The sequence below is a fragment of the Mesoplodon densirostris genome, chromosome 2 (genome assembly GCF_025265405.1).
Source record: "Mesoplodon densirostris isolate mMesDen1 chromosome 2, mMesDen1 primary haplotype, whole genome shotgun sequence".
Taxonomy (NCBI): Eukaryota; Metazoa; Chordata; class Mammalia; order Artiodactyla; family Ziphiidae; genus Mesoplodon; species Mesoplodon densirostris.
The window spans coordinates 6,987,920-7,003,635 of NC_082662.1; positions in this window are offsets into that span (position 1 = coordinate 6,987,920).

Sequence of the window (15,716 nt, forward strand, 5' to 3'; positions counted from 1 at the left end):
CGCAAACGCCCAGCCCCGCAGTGAGAAGCTTGTTTCCTTCCTGCGTCCTCGGGCGCCCTCTGCTGGAGGAACCCTGAGTTACAGCACTAATAACCAGACTGGCAACCGCCAGACTCCAGGGGCCCCGATTTCCCGGAATTGCAAAGAGGAACAACTATGAAAAAAGCCCCATGTTTTCTCCCCTGGACACTTTGCCCAGTGAGAGTCGCAAACCAGGGGTGCTGCAAACCTGCTCAGAGGTAGGGTTCAGTTCCCGGAGCAGCACTTCCTGATGTCCAGTAAGTTTTGCCCATGGTCTTTAGGGCCTCAGGTCTGTGTCACCTCCAGGTCCCCAATCTCCTTACCTTGTCCTATTTCACTGGAGTCAGGGCACCCGATGGGTCCAGCGCTGATGACTTCATCCTTGTCTCACATGCTGGCTGAAACACATCCCAGGGACTTGCAGGCCTGCCCTGAGCTTCCTGTCTCCTTGGGCAAGTCGGTTAATCTCTAGGCCTCCCGGTCCTTGCCTCTGAGCTCGGGGCTGGCATCAGATGATTTCAAAGTATCTTTCATTTGTGGGGCTAAAGTTTGCACTCAGAAGAGGAAAGACAGGTTCGGAACCTTAACCAGGTCTGCAGAGAATGGGCACAGCAGAGAAGCTGCTGACTCTGCATTGGGTGAAAAGCAAAAACGGTCAGTGGGGAAGTGCCATGGGTCAGGATCTGGCCCTGCAGCCCTAGGGTCCCAGCAGCACCTTGAAGCCTTTTCCCGCCACCCCAGCCTGCCTCCTGGCCCTCCCTGTCTTCGGGATTTGGGGTGCTACTCCTTTAACCAGGTGGGCACCACCAGTGTCCCATTTCCTGCTGAAATCCAGGCCCACCATTTGCTCTCACGGCCCTTACCTTTGCCTTATACCTTAGTCCTTGCAGGAGCCCCAGGGACTCGGCTGGACAGTTGGCTCTGCCTGGAGGGTGCAGGCAGTCCCCCGAGAGCTGCCTGTCCCCACGTCCTTGGGAGGAAGACAGGCAGCCTCAGCACTGCGCCTGTCCCAGGCTGAGCGGGAAGGCTCCTCGTGTCAGATCTGTGCAGGCCCCCAAACTGATGACATCAGTAGAGAGCAGGGTCTGCAGGCCCCACGACCCCTGCCATCTCCCCCTCCTCTTCCCCCTCTGCTATCTCCTTCCCCCTCCCAGCGCAGTGCAGGCTCCAAGGGCAGCCTCCAAGGTGGAGACACTCAAGCCAGCAATGGGAGGAAGCAGCCACCAGCACCCAGGCTCTCCCCGCAGAAGTCCAGGGTCCGGGGCAGTGAGAGGCATCGGTCTCCGAACTGTCTCACAGCTGCGAACAGCCCCGGAAGAGCAGGCTCATGTGTGCAGTGTGACATCACTTCCCATCTTGCCAGGAGACAGGGCTTTTGCCAGGAACAGGCCCCAGGGGACGAGTAGGGCAACATTTTCATGCCACTGGCATAAATGAAGACCCGCACCAGAGGCTGCTATTCTGGGCAGAAGGTGCTGTCTGGGCTCCCTGGGGCTGCCTTCTCTGTCCCCAGCCCCTCCCTCCTGCCACCTCAGCCCCTCACATCACCCAGGAGGGTCAGCAGCTACCAGACCCCACCCACATGTGCTGGCCCTGCTTCCCTCTGTAGGGGAAGCTGGACTTCTTCCACATCCAACTTTAACCTTCTGCAACTAACTCGACACTGGGAAAAACCCTTTCTGCCAGCGCCTTTGTGCCTCAATCTGTCTCGGGAGGCTTTCCCAGACATCCTGAGTGGAGCATTCAAGAATACGTTCCGAGAAGGTCCCTCTGCCCTCACCCAAGGGGATGCCTGAGTTGGGAATCCCTTCTTACCCCCCCACCCCCGCAATTGGAAAGACAGTCTCACTTTCCAGACCGGTGTCCACGATTCTGAGCAGGAGGTCCAAAGCCGGGACCCAGACACAGCATCCCTGGGCTCAGCCCAAAGGCTTCATTAACCTCCCATCCCTTCCGAGGTGCCACACATCTTGCTCTTCTGTGGAGGTTTCGACAAAGCACGCCTCACGCTTGCTGGATGCTCCATACAGAAGCGCCTGTGAAAATGGCCCATCCAAGGATGCGCGAAGCCGGTCTGTACAGGAGCCTCCGTTTGTCATCCTTCCCAACCGGGGAGGCTGCCTCCGGCCCCAGCCCTCAACTCCGATGAAGTAGAGTCGTGCAGAAAATGTTGTATAAATAAAGCCCGAGGCTCACTCACTGCGCCAATCAGGGACCGAGTCCTGTCTCGGCGCTGGCTGCGCGCAGCCGCCGGGAGGTGGCCGTCGGGACGCGAGCGTGGCAGTGGCGCGCCGCCCGCCAGCCCGGAGCAGTGGTGCAGGGCCTCTGCACCGCCCGCTGCTGCAGCCCCGCGGCAGCCAGCACTGCTGACTTGGCCCGGGCGGCGCGGAGGGCGGGGGAGGGCCTGCAGCAGCTTGGGTTCCAACCGCCCCTGCGCAAGGAGACCCGGAGAACCAGCAGCACGGGCTCCGCGGGCCAAGGCCGGGGCAGGTGACGGGGTGGGAGAGGAGAGCGCGCGGGAAGCACTGAGTCAGCACTGGTGCATTGCGAGCCGCCGCCGGGGAGCCTGGGACCAAGACGCACACCCGCTCCTACCCCTCCAGGCACACCTCCCACCTAACTTAGGGACCGGCTCTAGCCTCACTGTTTCCCTGCCACAATCACAGGGCTAGGATGCGCCTGCTCTAAGTGATCTGGGGGATGGAAAGAGAGAATTGTTTTTAAAGATCAACCCAGGCCCATGGCAGCCCCTGGATCTGACCTGTGGGCCTGGTGGGGGAGAGTTTCTTTCTGCTCCCACCATCCGGCAGCCCCTGGACTAGTGGGTCGGGCCCGGTGGAAATGGGGGCAGGGTAGTGGTCGTCATCAATTGCACTGGATTTTCTGCCTGAGGAAAACCTTGGGAAATGCTGGTCCCTCGCTGTCCAGCATGGGGCCAGCTCTCGCCATACCAGCTCCTCAGCAGCTGGCTTCCCCGTTCTACTCCCTGAGAGACGAGGGCGTCCAGGGGCCTGCAGGGGCTAAGACCCACCTGTCCATCCCTGAGGCTCTTGAGCCACTTTGGCTGCTTCTTCCCCGACTGCCTTGATGGGGTCACTTTGGCCCTGACAGCACCTGCTGAGGGAAGGAGAGCTCTCACAATGGGAAGCTTGTAGAAACCCCTTTTTTCATCTCATATTGGCAGTGCGTGTCATTCATTTCACAAGCTCCAGTGATGTCTGAGGGCTGGGCTCTGGGGTCACCTGCTCCCCTTGGGGCACATTTGTGAAGTTCCTGTCTCACCTGACCTCCCCTTAGGGGACCAGAGACTAGTGGCTGTGGGCGAGATGCTGGGGCCAACAGTGGCATTTGCTTTGCAGCCACGGACAAGAGGCCTTTCTCTTGGCTAATTCCAGATATAAAGGAATTAATTCCAGGTGTAAAGGAGGCTCGTTTGTCATCCAGGCAGGGGAGGGAGGCACTGAATGGGAGAGGAGTTTGCCTGGGCATGCCAGCTCCAGTCTCTTGCTCCCGGGGGCAGAGAGGCCGCTGACACCTCCATCCCACTGATAAGGGAAAATTTGTCAAGGTTTGTCCAAACAGCACATCCCAGCAGCTTTCTGGGGGGAGGGGCAAGTTCTGCCTGTTGCACCAATGAGGCTCCATCATCAACACCACACAATACTGACCACCAAAGACCCTAGTGTGTGGGACCCCAGTGATTCATCTGGGTACACCAGGCTCAAACTGTTCCACATCCAAGGATGTCAGTCTGGAAAAATTAAGTTGCTCTATGTCTCAAGAGGTTCTGCAAGCCCATGCCACAGATCTATGAGCCGAGGTCAAAGATGGTGTTAAATACACAGGGGAATATATAAAAAGCCAGTGGAGTGAGTCAGAGAGACAGGGATTTTGAAAGTAGAGAAGTATCAAGGTGCTCCTAATTTGGGGGAGGAGGTTTGTTTTCACCTGCAGAGGGCTTTTCCAATCTAGGCAATTATGCGGTCTAAGACCCTATAAAATATCTGTCTATGAGCCCGAATTTCCCCAAATGCCTGCAGAGGGTTTAATGAGACCACCTCTCATGCCCCAAGGAGCTTCAACTGTTGCAGCCCCTGCCAGAGTGCAGGCAGGGTTTTCTAAAGATGAGCCTCCAAGTCTGGCTCCAGTCTACAGCCAGACCCAGAACACAATGCAGAACCCACAGAGGTCATGGCACACTGCCAGCCTTGGCCCAGTTGCTGTTTCAGGGACTTGCCTGGATAATTTATATCTGAGAGGTTTGCTGCGCATCCTTAGAGCATATTTAGTGAGAGACCTCAAGTTTTTTGTTTTTTTTTTTTGTAAAAAGATACCGTTTTGCTTTGGGAAGAACTGCACAGGAGCTCAGCCCATCCAGTGCCTGGGACCACCTGGGCACATGCCACCGTTGGCCCTGCGTGGCATCACCCCCAATGCAGACCTGGATCCAGGCACTGCATGTCCTGGAATGCCACGCCAGTGGTGCCAGCCTTGGCGCTCCTCCAGCCGGCACCTACTGAGGCAGCAACTGCCTTTGGGGCGGCCCTTTGGCCAGATGGGGAGGAGTCTGGTCCCGGAGACGGGAGCTCAGACGCCTTGGGCTCCTTGTGCATTTCCCCGGAAAGAGCCACTGCCCCAAGTGTGCTTTCTGCTGCATCTGTGCGAACCCCATCCGCATCTAGATGGGCTTCTTATGGAGCCCCCCACAATTGCCTGGCACCCCGTGCATCATAATTCAACACCCACTACTAACACATCAGTGAATTCATCCATTCTTAAATGCTACAGCCTCTGCCCCTGCGGTCGCAAATCATTGTTTCAAGTTTCCCTCCAGAGCACATCTCGATAAACCCACAAGAAGAAAACCTCCACCCCCAGTGAATAAGGCAGTGAAGGCTGCCTCTGTGTTCCCAGGGTTCAAGCCAGGCTGGAAAGATCACAACAGAGATCAGACCAGAATTCTCCAGCCCGATTCCACACGGCTTACAGAGCCAGTTAACCAGACACAAACGCACGCACGCACGCACGCGCTGAGGCAAGGACTACGCTTAAACTCATCAGTGAGTCTGTGGGGTCTCCCCGTGCCCAAGCATGTGAACCAACCCGAAGTCAGGTCCTGAACGCACTTTGGATTTCGCCCAGGGCTCGGCGCTCCCCAGTCTGAGTTACCCAACGGGCTGACCCGAGAGTAGGTATCCCTTTCTCTCTCCTCCTCCCCCCCCCCCGCTACTGAGGTTCTGCAGTCACTTGAAGGAGAAAGATTTCGCAGTACGGCATTCTTAAAGCTGCAGTGTCCAAATTCTCCTTCAAACCCCAAGTGTCACAGACATCAGCGCACTTACCGGGGGTCCTTTGCAGAGGGTGGGTGGGCAAGGAGGTGGGGCATGGGGGGCTTCCTTGGAGAAGCCAGGCGGGTGGGAATCAGAGACTCAGACTCTAGCGAGGGTAAAGAGGAGAGGCAGACTGCACCGTGATAGCCTCTGCAGTTAAACCAGGTTGCTGGGACTGCAGCACGACTGCAATGGAGTAGTTTTTGTTTTTTTTTTTAAATCACAAAACCACCACCAAAATTTCCTCCACAAACTTATATTCATCGTAGCTGAATTAAAACACAAGGTGCAAACATAAAACCAACATGAGAAGGAAACCGAATTAAAAAAATAATTCGAACAACATTTTAAAAATATTTGGAAAATTTTACCCCTCTGAGCAACTGACTCAGCTTTCCTTGTACGGAAAGCCATGCGGGGAGGAACCTGGATGAACTTCATGGAGCCCAGAGTTGCTGTAAAGTGCAGGGAGAGGGCTTCAGCTTCTTAGAAAAGAAAGCTTTTAAAAAACCCAAAGAAAAGGGAATCGTTCTGCCGGCTACCTAAGGAGCGGGTAAAATGAGCTGATGATCTAGTACCAAGAAACCCACACACCCCTCCCGGAAAGTTACCTCTCTCCTCTGCTCAGCGGCTGCCGGCTGCCGTCCTGCCCCGATGCCGGCAAGTTGCAGACTTCTGCTGGGAAGGCAGGACCCAAAATAAGAAGTGTCAGCTGGGTCCTTGCACCGAAATGATGCCAGGAGTCAACGCTGCAGGCGCGGGGATGGTCTCTCCCCTTCTCCCTCCCCCATCCTGGTTTAATTTAAACCCCTGACACTGCAAGATGCCCTCTCCTACGGAGGCGCATCTCCAAAAACCCTCCTTATCACCAGGTCCAAGGCTTTGCTCCACCTCCCACATTTGTTCACCTGAAGGTGCTTTTCCGGCAAAAAAAAAAAAAAAAAAAAAACCAACAGCAACGAAAAGAAGACAGGGACTGCAGAATCCTTAATTCCTTCCTTCCTGGGACCACATTTTAGAGAAGGTGTGACTTGTTCAGAAGTTTGAGAACTGCAGCCTGATGCCCAGGGAGGAGTAGAAGCAGCGAGTGACAAGTCTGCTTTGCTTCAGACAAAAGTCTACACCATCGCTTTACCCAAAAAAAGGACAGAGGTAGACACAGGGTAAGAAGAATAGGAAAATTCCTCTCTGTCTGCTGGCAAATTTTCAACAGTTTGGGAAAATCTCTATGTTTGCTTTCCTTCAAGAAAATCCCATTTTAAAAATTGGCAGGCACGTGAAATGCACAAGATGGCCACAGAGTGTAAATTTTTGTCCTGACATGTCTGTGATTCTTAAAGGTTTTGCTCCTACCTCTGTGAAAGTTAATATCTTTTAAGATTGCGATAGGGATTTAATTGGGAAAGTTCTAGGAGAGAGCAGCACTTTCAATGCAGATACGGTTAAAATAGCACATCCTAATATAATCCACGAGAGAGAAAGCAGAGTAGATAAATTGAGATGGAGAGCAGGGTGAGGGGAGAAGAAGGGGTTCCCAGATTTTGAATTTAAGGCAGACTGAGAGTCTGAGAAAAGTCAATTAAGGAGAAAAGCGGGAGGGAAACTAAGACTCCTAAATCAATTGTTCAGGAGGACCAACTGCATCAATTTCATGTACATTTCATCACTGAAGTAAAACCTGGTGTGTGACTGGTTTCTAAACAGACCCAGGGGGAAGGCTGTGCTGCCGGCATCCTGCCTGGGACACACAGGGCCACCCTGCTGCAGTGCGCCAGCGCCGACGTGGGCACCGCATCCGCTGGCCACTCACCCACTTTCCTGGCTCTCAGGCTTTGGCAGACAGGTAAGGCTGTGCGGCACGGGCTATGCTGACAGGCAGACCCAAGGACCAGCCACGGTCAGGCTGTTGGCACCCTCCATGCTGCACCCCTTGTTGTGGCAGGGGTGGCCGCAGACTCACAGAGGGTCCCAGTGGAAAGGACCCCAGAGAGCACACAGCCCCATCCCCCCATTTCACAGTCAGGTAGTCCTGACACCCAAGAAATGGCAGGGCCTCACGCAGGGTCACCTGGCCAGTGAGAGGCAGAACCTGGATTAGAACTTGGATCTCCAGATCCTTGGTCCTGTGAACTTGGCACTGTATTTGCCAACCCCCTGCCCCTTAGGTGAGCCCACTTCCTCTGCCCCTCCTTCATATGACCTTGAGGATCACCTCTCTGTTCTGTGAGTCAATTTCCCCTCCCTAGATGGTATGCAGACTTAGGCCAAGGAGTTTCAACTCTTTGAAAGTGAGAAAAATACCAAGTCATTTTCTTGCCTTCAGAGGCAAGACCATACTTAAGGCTTAGGAATCAAAGCAAGTGTTTTTCAGTCTCCTCCGATTTTGAGACCTACAGGGTCATCTGCATTGGGGCTACTGAAACAAATTGCCACAAACTTGGTGGCTTAAAACAACAGACGTTTATTGTCTCACAGTTCTGGAGACCAAAAGCCTGATATTAAGATGTCAGCAGGGTGGTTCCTTCTGGAGAATTCATGCCATGCCTTTCTCCCGGCTTCTGCCGATTGCTGGAAATTCTGGGCATTCCTTGCCTTGTAGATGCATCGCTCCAATCTCTGCCTCTGTCTTCATGTGCGTGGCCTTCTCCTCTGTGTGATGTCTTCCCTTCTCATTTGTCTCTTCTCTTATAAGGACACTTGTCATTGGATTTAGGGCCCATCCTAATCCAGCATGATCTTGTCTTGAGTTCCTTAATTATATCTTCAGAGACCCTTTCTCCACATAAGGTCATCACAGGTTCCACATCTGTTTTTTGTGTGTGGGGGGGCATCCTTCAACCCACTGTATTGTGCATTGAAAGTTTTCACGTGAGCAGCAACAGCAATGGAATATCACGGTGCTGATCCCCTCCCAGTCTCTGGAGGTGCCATAACACAGAGCCCTTTAATGCTGTTTGCAGCAACATAGTTGGACCTAGAGATTATCATACTAAGTGAAATAAGTCAGACAGAGAAAGACAAATATCATGTGATATCACTTATAGGTGGAATCTTATGATACAAGTGAACTTATTTACAAAACAGAAGCAGACTCACAGACTTTGAAAACAAACTTATGGTTACCAAAAGGGAAAGGTGCAGGGAGGGGGGGAATAAATTAGGGGTTTGGGATTAACATATACATACTACTATATATAAAATAGATAACCAACAAGGACCTACTGTATAGCACAGGGAACTCTACTCAATATTGTGTAATAACCTATATAGGAAAAGAATCTGAAAAAGAATGGATATATGTGTATGTATAACTGAATCACTTTGCTGTACACCTGAAACTAACAAAATATTGTAAATCAACTATACTCCAAAATAAAATAAAAATTAAATTAAAAAAAAGAGAAGTTTGGAACTCCCTGGAAGTCCAGTGGTTAGGACTCTGCACGTTCACTGCCAAGGGCCCAGATTCGATCCCTGGTTGGGGAACTAAGATCTCACAAGCCTTGCGGTGAGGCCAAAAAAAAAAAAAAAAAAAGGAGTTAAGAGCTATGTGTACGGAATGCTTGGCCTCTAAGTGCTTTACTTGTGTCGACTTAGTTAATTCTGTCAACAATCCTCTGTGGTAAGTACTGTCATCATCACCCCCATTTTACAGTCAAGGAAACTGAGGCACAAAGAGGTTTAGGTCACACAGCTACTGAGTAGCAGGACAGAGGCCATCTGGCTCCAGAACCCGTGCTCTTACCCACACTTCTGCTCAATCGTGCTGGGGTTGCAGATACTTCTCTCTCTCTCAACCATTGATTTTCTATCCAACCCACATCTCTGATTTGTTTCTTTTACAGATATTTATTGGGCATGTTTGAATGTGTGCTCTGTGCTGATCTAAATTCTGGGCATTGTCCTTTTCCATCCCTATCAGGGATGCCTCTGCAGCCTTTAGACACACGGGAGGGACTCAGGAAAGTAAACCATGCAGATAAGCCCACGAGGTTACCCTAAGAACGGAGGGGACATGTCACTGCACATCTTTGTCCCTCATGATCAACAAGACACCCGTCAGGTCAGTAATTAACACGAAACAAAAACAAGCATCCATTTTCAAATCAACAAGAATGAAGAAACTTGGGAACAACGGTGGTCTTTGGGAGATGCCAACATTGTGGTTCTTGCATTGGATCCTCTTTCCCAGGCTGTTTTAGCAAATCTGGTGAGTCTTTCACTTTCTTCAAGAACAAGTTCTAGGGTGACTTCCCTGGTGACTCAGTGGTTAAGAATCCGCCTGCCAATGCAGGGGACACGTGTTCGAGCCCTGGTCCGGGAAAATCCCACATGATGCAGAGCAACTAAGCCCATGTGCCACAACTACTGAGCCCGCATGCCGCAACTACTGAAGCCCATGCTCCTAGAGCCTGTGCTCCGCAACAAGAGAAGCTGCGGCAATGAGAAGCCCGCACCGCAACGAAGAGTAGCCCCCGCTCTCTGCAACTAGAGAAAGCCGCACACAGCAACGAAGACCCAATGCAGCCAAATAAATAAATTTTAAAAAAGAAAGAACAAGTTCTACTCCATGTTAGATTTCTTCTTAGGCCTTGAGAAATAACTTGAGCACTTTGCACACAAACTGCTGGGTGGAAGGCAGATACAGCCCCAGTTTTTTTCATCGGCTGCCTTATGCGGGGTTAATATGCAACAATCCCACTGTCTCTTATATGTTCAGTAGCAGTAGTAGAAAACTAGGTTCAACCTAGGGGAAGTGTCCTATCTGGAAGTTGTTCTAAAATATTACTCTAGATCAGGGTCTTTCCCTTTTAAGGACAAGGCAGAACCCTTGAAGGCCCAGGAGAAGTGCTGTCTGGAGATAAGCTGGAGATGGCCATCTGACTCAGGAGATTCCCTGCCTCTTACATCATAAAAAGTCCTTTGACCTTTACATAGCAAAGCATCTGGGTTGGGACTGGAGAACATCGTTGAATGCATCACAGTGGCTTTTCTTTACGGATGAGTAAAGCTTTCTGTGATGACTTCCATGTGCTTGGCCTTTTCTCTATCAACACAAAATCACCATCACTAGGGAGGGGTCCAAGAGGGTGGCTTTCATCGTCTTCAACAGAAGATAAAGGCTTTGCCCGCCTTGAATCTCCTACATTGTTTGACAGCTGCACTGGGCAGAGTTCTTTCTGCTCCGAGCAATGCCATGTGAGGGCACAAGGACGGCAGAGTCAAATGCATTTTATAATTAGAGCTCTTCCATCCCAAACAATCACACTGTTTCTTCCTCCTACTTCTTCATGGTCAGCTGGGGGACAGCAATCTCCTACCCTCCTGATCTGCCTCGTAGTCTGTTTAAACAAAAAAACCATAAATGCTCAAATATTAGATCTGCCAGCTTACATATGCACTTTGTGAGTTTTCTCAGTTGTTCATTTAAAAAGTGTTAATTGAGGGACTGCCCTGGAGGTCCAGTGGTTAGGACTCCGTGCTTCCACTGCAGGGGGCACGGGTTCGATCCCTGGTCGGGGAACTAGGATCCCGCATGCCGCGTGGCGTGGCCAAAAAAAAAAAAAAAAAAAAAAAAAAGTGTTGATTGAGCCCCTTCTATGTGCAGAGCAGTGGAGAGCCACACATTCTGTCCACACTGGGCTAAAGGTGAGCTTGCGCTCCATAGATCGTTAATGTATCTTTGCTGAGACATTGGAGGTTCACAGCTTAAGCTAAGATTCTTCCCCAGGATGTCTGTGTTAACTGCCAAGGGATGATGGGGGCATCTTCAGGTCCTGGCTGCCTGATGAAAAATATTTTCAGTGCAAGGAAGCCTTCTTGGGGTCCTCGGCCGTAAGCATCTTTCACTGTGCCCATGGAACCTGCATCTCTTGGCCTGTGCCCAAATGTCCCCTTATCAGAGTCACTCTCTTTTTCAAAACAGCACAGCAGGACCACCTCCTCACTCTATTCCTTGCCTTCTGAGCAGGTATATCAGCACCTGACATTGTACACTTATTTGTTTATTCGTTAGCATTTGTGTCCCTACACCAGGGTGCCACCTCCCCCAAAGCAGAGAGGTTGGCTGTTTCACTCACTGCTGTGTTCGCAGAACTAGGACAGTGCCTAGTAGGCAGTAGAAGCTCCACACATTTTTGTAAATGAATGACTGAATGAATAAATGAACAAACATATTCCCTTTCTTTTCGATCTGTGCCAGTGGAATTCTTCATTTCCAGGCAAACCTACGATCTCCGCCGCTTGGGGACTTCTAATTTTCCCCCATAAGTGAAAGCTGGCTTCCCACAAGCCCACATGACGACTCTGCAGATCTCGTCCCAAGGAAGTCACTGCTGTCCTTCCCCGACACGCGGGCTGGGGGGAAGGGTGGGCCGAGCAGGCCGTCCCTCTGCCATAGTGCACCCCTTTGGAGTTGCCCTTCATCTCAGAATAAAATGCAAACATCCTACCAAGGCCCAGGAGGCTATGAGGTCCAGCCTTGACCCCTGCCTCCAGCCTCCCACCTCCTCTTGGCCGACCTCTCCCTCCTGCTCAGCTTCAGCAGTTCCAGCAGCCTCTGGCCTCCTCCTGGTGTCCCTGAACAGCCCCTGACAGCTCCTTCTCACCTTCAGGTGTCAGCCTGGCTCCCTTCCTGGAAGAGCCTCTTTTGATGGGCTCCCTGCTCCTTCCCAATCAGTCCCCACAGCCCAGCATCTGTCACTGTCTGTGATTCTCTGGTTCATCTGTTCTCTCAGGAGAAGGACGGTGTTCACCCCTGGATACCCTGTGCAGGAAGAATACCTGGTATCAATGCCAGCCCCACCCCCCTCCAACATCAACGAGAACATCTGTTGGATCAAGGGCTGCATGACTGCTCCCGGGCACTCAGCCTATGGCCCTGTCCCCACAGTCTTCTCTTTCGACACCTGTATTAACCTGCTGGGGCCACCGTAACAAAGCAGCACAGACTGGGCAGCTTACACGACAGAAATGTATTCTCTCAGTTCTGGAGGCTGGAAGTCCAAGATCCAAGGTTTCAGCAGGGTTGGCTTCTCCGGAGGTCTCTCTCCTTGGTTTGCAGACGGCCGTCTTCTCACTGTGTCCTCACAGGTTTTTCCCTCTGTGTGTGTCTGCGTCCTAATCTCTTCTTCGTATAAGGATGCCAGTCAGATTGGACCAGGGCCCCCTGAGGACCTCATGTTAACGTCATCACCTCTTTAAAGACCTCATCTCTAAATACAGTCACACTCTGAGGTCCCAGGGGTGGGGTTTCAGCATATGAATCTTGCGGGGGGCACCTAATAACACACCTGCTGTCCACTCACCCCCGCCATCACTGGCTGCCTTGCGTGAGCTCTCCCACTCTCCTTTGACCTTGGCCTTCGGCCCCCATTCTCCTTCCCACTCCTACTTATCTGAGTGTCCCCATTGCTCATGTTTTGCTTATAGAAGCTTTCTGCTCAGATCCTTGTTTCTCGGGCTTGGCTAGCCGGTGGCTCAGCCCACCACACAGCAATTACCCCATTTGCCGAGTGCTTACTAAGGGCCGGTGCTGCTCCCACACTTCCCACACTTATGCCTCACATAACCCAGGAGGGGGGTCTGATGACCCCCATATTACGTAGGCAGGAACCAAGCTTGGACAGGTCGAATGAGCTGCCCCAGGTCATAGAGTTGAAAGTGGGGGGACCTGGAGTGGAACCCAGACTTTCAGCTTCAGGGAATGTGCTCCAAACACCGTGTTTGCCCACAGATTCCCAGGGCACATCATCGGTGGGGTGAGGGGCTAGGAGAGGCAGGCCCACTTAGAGAGCAGCAGACAGGGCAATCGATAGACTGGCAACCAAAGAAGAGATGGCAACGTTAGAAAGAGCAGAATAGGAATAAAAAGCACAGCAATCTGGTCCATTTCCATAAGGGCTAAGAGCTCTCCACGCCTCAAAAGGTCCCCAAGGCATCACCATACACCTCATCATAGAGAACAGCAGGAAAAGAGCCTGTTCAGTGAGGACTGGCTGAGTCAGCAAATAAAAATACAGGACTCTCAGTTAAATTTGAATTTTAGATGAACAACAAAGTATTTTTTAGTCTAAGTATGGCCCATGTAATATTTGGGACATGCTTTTACTCAAAAACTATTTGTTGCTTATCTGAAATTCAAGTTGACTGGACTTCCTGTATTTTATCTAGCAACCCTAGGTTCACTACATGTTTGATTTTAAAAAGGAAGAGAATGTGCAATGTATTCTAGAGAGAGTTCCTTCCAAAATGGGTAAAATAAAATGATGAGTGCTTAAGTGATCCTTTGTAACAGATGTAACAGGTAAGAACTATGTAAAAGGGGGCTTCCCTGGTGGTCCAGTGGTTAAGAATCTGCCTGCCAATGCAGGGGACACAGGTTCAATCCCTGGTCTGGGAAGATCCTACATGCCTTACAGAGCAAGTAAGCCCGTGTGCCACAACAGTTGAGCCTGTGCTCTAGAGCCCATGGGCCGCAACTACTGAGCCCACGCACTGCAACTACTGAAGCCCATGTGCTGCAACTACTGAAGCCCATGCACCTACAGCCTGTGCCCCGCAACAAGAGAAGCCACCTCAATGAGAAGCCCACACCCTGCAATGAAGAGTAGCCACTGCTCGCCGCAACTAGAGAAAGCCCGCATGCAGCTACGAAGATCCAGCACGGCCAAAAAAAAGAAGAACTGTGTAAATGACAGAAGCCATAAGTAGAGACTTAAACAGAGGTTTATTTCTCTTTCATATAAAAAAATTCCGGAGGTCAAAGGTCCACAGTGTCATCAGGGACCTGGGTTCCTCCTACCTTTTTCTTCTCTCATTCTTAGCATGTGACTTCCAGACTCACTGTCACCTCATGAGACAAGAGAGTTGCTGGAGCCCCAGCAATCACACCAGCATTCCAGGCAAGAAGCAAGGAGCAGGTGGAGGAAGAATATGAAAAAAGCACATGCCAGCTGTCTATCCCCCTTTTCATAAATTCTATAATACTTGATAACTTCTGCTTACAACTCGTTGGCCAGAACTTAATCACGTGGCCCTATTTAGCGGCAAGAGAAGCTTGGAAATGTAGTGTTATAACTGTGTACATTGACACACTGTAAAAAATCAAGGATTTGTTAGTAGAAGGAGGGGAGAATGGATATTAGGTAGGCAGGTAGACAATAAAACACTATGTCTTCTTTCCTTGTATATTAGGATAACTGGCCTTTCCACAGGAGGACTTTAAGGGCCCACTTTTGAAAAATATAGGCAATTTTAACACACCTGCTATTTTTTTTTTTTTCTTTTTGCGGTATGCGGGCCTCTCACTGTTGTGGCCTCTCCCGTTGCGGAGCACAGGCTCCGGATGCGCAGGCCCAGCGGCCATGGCTCACGGGCCCAGCCGCTCCGCGGCATATGGGATCCTCCCAGATCGGGGCACGAACCCGTATCCCCTGCATCGGCAGGCGGACTCTCAACCACTGCGCCACCAGGGAGGCCCTGCTATTTTGTTTTATAGACTCCACTTGTTACGATCCTAAGCCACCAAGGGTTACAGTTCAATATAACAGAAGAGTAATAAAATAAAGCAGCAGATTGATCTTTTTATATCTAAAATCTAATTTAAAAGAATTTTTTGAGGAGAAGAGTAAACTCCTTGAAGAATAAATTTCAGGTCTCTGTGGCTCTTCCCACTCTCCCCTTAGATTGTAATTCAATTCAGGCTTTGCCCAGATCCTACTATGTGCCCGACATGGTGTAGAAGCAGGGGATAAAAGGAGGGCTGCGTGGCGCCCACCCGCGGAGTGCTTGCTCTCCTGGAGGTGATACATGGGTGTGAAATGGCCTGAGATAGTGCCTGGGTTCCTTCCTGATTAGGTTAGGTGAGGAAAGAGACTGCTTAGGTTGGGTGGGGAAATCACTCATATTCCTGACAAAACTCATCCAGTGGAGGAGAATTCTGGTCCTATGATGCTCCACGCGGGCTGTAAAGACCTTCATTAGCAGCTGCAGCTCTTCTCAGTGACTCAGGTTTTGGGGCAATTTTCTGGGTCTCCTGAAATCACTCAGTGATTTGCATGGGTCTCTTGAATTCTGCTGAGAATATTTCACCCTTTAGATTTCGTACGAAGCAAAACTCTTAAAAGATGGAAAAAAAGAAAAAGAAAAAGAGATCCTTGCTTTGCCCTCAATCTTTGGATCATTAAAAGCGTGTGTAATGAGATGTTCTAAAGGGACTCACCAGCTCCGTTTCAGTCATGGGTCCAGTCTTGGGAGGCCACCATTCCCAGCTCCACGAGGACAAACATGCGAAGGAGGGGTCAAGTGACTGCTTTGCATCCATCAGCTCAATAACTACTCTGAGAGAAAAAGGTGCACGCATCA